The sequence below is a fragment of the Chroicocephalus ridibundus genome, chromosome 1 (assembly GCF_963924245.1).
Source record: "Chroicocephalus ridibundus chromosome 1, bChrRid1.1, whole genome shotgun sequence".
In the NCBI taxonomy this organism is placed as follows: domain Eukaryota; kingdom Metazoa; phylum Chordata; class Aves; order Charadriiformes; family Laridae; genus Chroicocephalus; species Chroicocephalus ridibundus.
This window is the reverse complement of record NC_086284.1, coordinates 208,420,595-208,424,496: the sequence shown is the minus strand read 5'-3', so window position 1 is coordinate 208,424,496 and position 3,902 is coordinate 208,420,595.

Sequence of the window (3,902 nt, the reverse complement as noted above, 5' to 3'; positions counted from 1 at the left end):
CCATTCATTCCCTTGCTCATAGCCTGACTTCATCTCCGTCCACTTTCCTCTCCTCGTCCTGTGTGTTGACTGAAATAAAAAACTCTAGAGAAGAAACAATATCAATTGGGCTTTCGTTAGCTGTCAGTTGAAGCCTGGGGTATGGCCTGAGCATTGCAGACCTACACTGACTTCCTCTGTGTCATAGGAAGGTTGAAAAAAATGTTCCTGCTCCACAGAGAGACCAGTCACTGATACTGGTATCAAAAGGAAATTACTATTTTAATCATTATGATCTGAAGGTGACCAGCACTGCTCAGGAAACTGGGGACACCTCAGTATCCTGTGTTTTCTAGTGATGGGAGACAAGAGAGAATATGTAACAGATAACTGACTTTTATTTATATTTGAAGCCTTAAAGAAAGCTATAGTATTAAACAGTATCAATAGATAATTTCCATTCGGTACTCTTTTGTTTTCATGTTACATACACGACCAAAAATGATATAATATAAATTCAACAAAGGCAAATCCCAGACTTAACGGGTGTATGACAAACAGCAGTGCAAATCTGAACGTTTAATTATACTGTTCTGTTAGAAGAGCTGCGAGACACATACATAAACACCGCATGTGTATAAAATTCACAAATGCTGTTACCCAGTCTGGAAAAAATGAAACACAATAAGATGGAGGCAAGTTTTCTGAATCCCTAAGGGAGAAAAAAAATATTATAGTAACTGTCATTTCCTGCATAGACCATAAAGGAAAGTTGAAAAGGGAAAGGGAAGGGAAGATGAGACCTTTTTTTTTTTTTAATAATAATAATAGTCCTGCTGCTGGATGGCTTCTCCAGTGCCCTGTGACTGCAACAGCCATTTCCACCAGTGCAGAGCAGATGTAAACCCATCAGTCCTTGCGGCAAAAAAAACATCCTTGGGACTTTGGCACAGAGATCTATTCTCTGTGCAAAGAACCTGCTAATGAAGAACTTTAGAGTTAGAAAACTCCCCTTTAACTCCTCCTGATTTACTGTGACTACAACTACAGAAAATATTTGTTAAACAGAATGGGAGTTCTAACTACATTCAACTGAATTTTGAGATGTGGTCTTGAAACAACACTCACTTTTGAAATCTGATCACTAAAAAAATGTTTCTTTCTGGTTTTCTCCCTTTTTATAAATACATTCCAATCTAATTTTCACCATACACTGGCCGTGTTCTAGTTAATCTCACGGTGGTCGCTGAGCAGGGAGCCCCGCAGGCCGTCCCTCGTGGGCAAGGCCAGCGGTGTGCGCGTCTCCCAGCAGCAGCGGGATGTGGAGAGCTAAAATACATACGGGATTGTCTCGATGCCTATTGCTGCCTCAGCTGTAAACACTCCACGAATTCCCTGTTTGCATTGAAAATAACGGATTTCCGGTGGTAAGGTTTCTAGATTCATTCCCAGCAATAAATCTAACTTAAAACGAACAATTTGAGCAATGGTGGCGTCAATTTCTGGATGCCTTGATGGCATAATAAAAGCCAAGGTCTTTAAGAAACAAATCCACAAACAACACATCTCTCACACGTAATTCTTCAAGCAAATGCCTAAGAAAGCGGACAGACGGTACACCGGACCCTCAAAGTTAATAGCGGTATTACGGATTGTACGGATTGGGTTTCCCACTCACGCTTTAAGGAGTTGGGCCGGCCTAAATCTGCCCGATATTCTGGCAAACCAGTGACAGCCGTGACCTGTCAGCTCTGTGACTTGCGGCTGGTGCCTGTGGGCTCCCGGGGGCGGCAGGGCCCAGCTGTGGGGGCGGCACAGGACGGGGAGCGCGGGCAGCTCCCTCAGCCCGGCGGCAGCTTCAGCTCCTGGTGAAAACCCCGCTCCCGGGCGCTGCGGGGAGCTGCCGGGGACGAGCCGATCCACACCGCGGCAACATCCCCAAAAATCCCGACCCGGGACGACAGCCGGGCACGCCCGACCTCCCCCGGCGCTCCCCGCCCTCAGCGGCGCCAGGCGCGGCCGCCAGGGGCCGCCGTGGCACCGCGGCGCCCAGCGGCTGCCACCGCCTGCGGGCGCGGAGGGGGCCGCGGCCGGGCGGGCCCAGCGGGACAGGCTGCGGTGGGGGGTGAGGCCTCGGCACCCTCTGGGCTTCGTCCCTGACATAGACAGGGAGCTCGGCAAAGTGTTCGGCTTTAGTTTCATATTGTTTTTAGGGAACCTGGTGTGTTCAAGTGCCACAGCTCTTACTCTATGGGGTGTAATCCCAGTCACCTGCGTCCCGCTTGGGCTGGATTACCCCAGACGGTGAGCTGCATCGCTCTCTTCACAAAACGGGCTAATTATAGAATCATAGAATGGTTTAGGTTGGAAGGGACCTTAGAGATTATCTGGTTCCACCCCCCTGCCCTGGGCAGGGACACCTCCCACTAGACCAGGCTGCCCAAAGCCCCATTCAGCCTGGCCTTGAACACCTCCAGGGGTGGGGCAGCCACAGCTTCTCTGGGCAACCTGGGCCAGTGTGTCACCACCCTCTGAGTGAAGAATTTCTTCCTGATACCTAATCTAAATCTACCCTCTTCTAGTTTGAAGCCATTACCCCTCGTCATATCGCTACATACCCTTGTAAAATAATCTCTTTTAATTCATTAACTATGTCCAAATTTACCTTGCAGAGTCACTGAGCATCTGAATTCAGGCACCGGCCCATAACTGGCAGTGCCAGGCCTGCCCTGACACACACCAGGCGCTGAAGCCTGACCCTGCTGTAGATCTGCAGTGACCCAAACCATGCCCGAATTCCCAGGGAAGGCCAAAAAGCGAGGTGTGAGGAGGACTAGAGCGAACAGGCTGTATTGGACATGAGGAGGAAGAGGGAAGACCGTGATCTCTGCCATGTGTTTTTCCTGCATGGTAGATTTTTTATGCTTTTCCCTCCATGTACACACAGAAAAACCATCTTCCCATTTTTGTTGAGAACAAGTTCTTATTCACCAGGGGAAGAAATCTTTGAGATCAGCTGGGAACATGAAACATGACTTCCAGAGAAAAGACAGACAGAAGTTTCCAAAAATCTTCCCATGAATATGTCTGCACTCTCCATAGAAAAGGCACAAAATAATAGAAAACTTTCCCAATCCCTAACCCTAATTTTAAGGCAGTTTTTGCATTAGCTAGAAATAAAGTTGCTCCCATGAGCAGACGATGATGAAGAAAAGGTGTCTTCAACAGTTTGAAGCCTATTCTGTACACTCAGGGACCTTGAAGTTACAGCAGGAACCTGGGCTCATGAGCCTGCTTTCCAAATCCCTAGCTGTAACCCTGATCTTGGTCCTACCAAGTTTCAAAATGTTAAAGTAGGCATGAGATAGGAGCCAACAAGGGCTTAAGGAAAAATAGTTTTGAGGAAAATAGTGTGAGTTTTCTTCCCAGCTACAGGGAACCTCCAAGATGCAGCAGGAGCCTGGGCTTCTGAGCCTGCACTTCCCCAAACTCTAGCCCTACTCCTAGTTTTAAATCTACCTTAGGCTAGAAATCGTGTCCAGTCCTTCAGAAGTGAATGACAGAAGCTAAAGTAGCACTTTAAACCAAGTTAAGGCCTTTTCCTTTTTTCTCAGGATTCTCAACGATGTTTTGAGAATTTACGTTTCTCAAAACTCGTGTCCAAACCCTAACCTTAACGTCAGCTGTCACCCTAACTTTCACTACAAGTACTGTACATTTCAAAGATCTAAAATTAATCATTAAATAGTGAAAAAAGGACTGGATCCCTTGGAATTTCTTATTGTTTTTAGTTAGAGTGCCCTTGTAGCCCCATGCATTAGTAAATACAGTATTGCTGTTGCTGGTAACAAGCCACAGTCTTTGTGTTATGTTAACAAAGGCCTGAGGGTTTGTCAGGTTTTGTCTGGGCCGGTCTCAGCTAG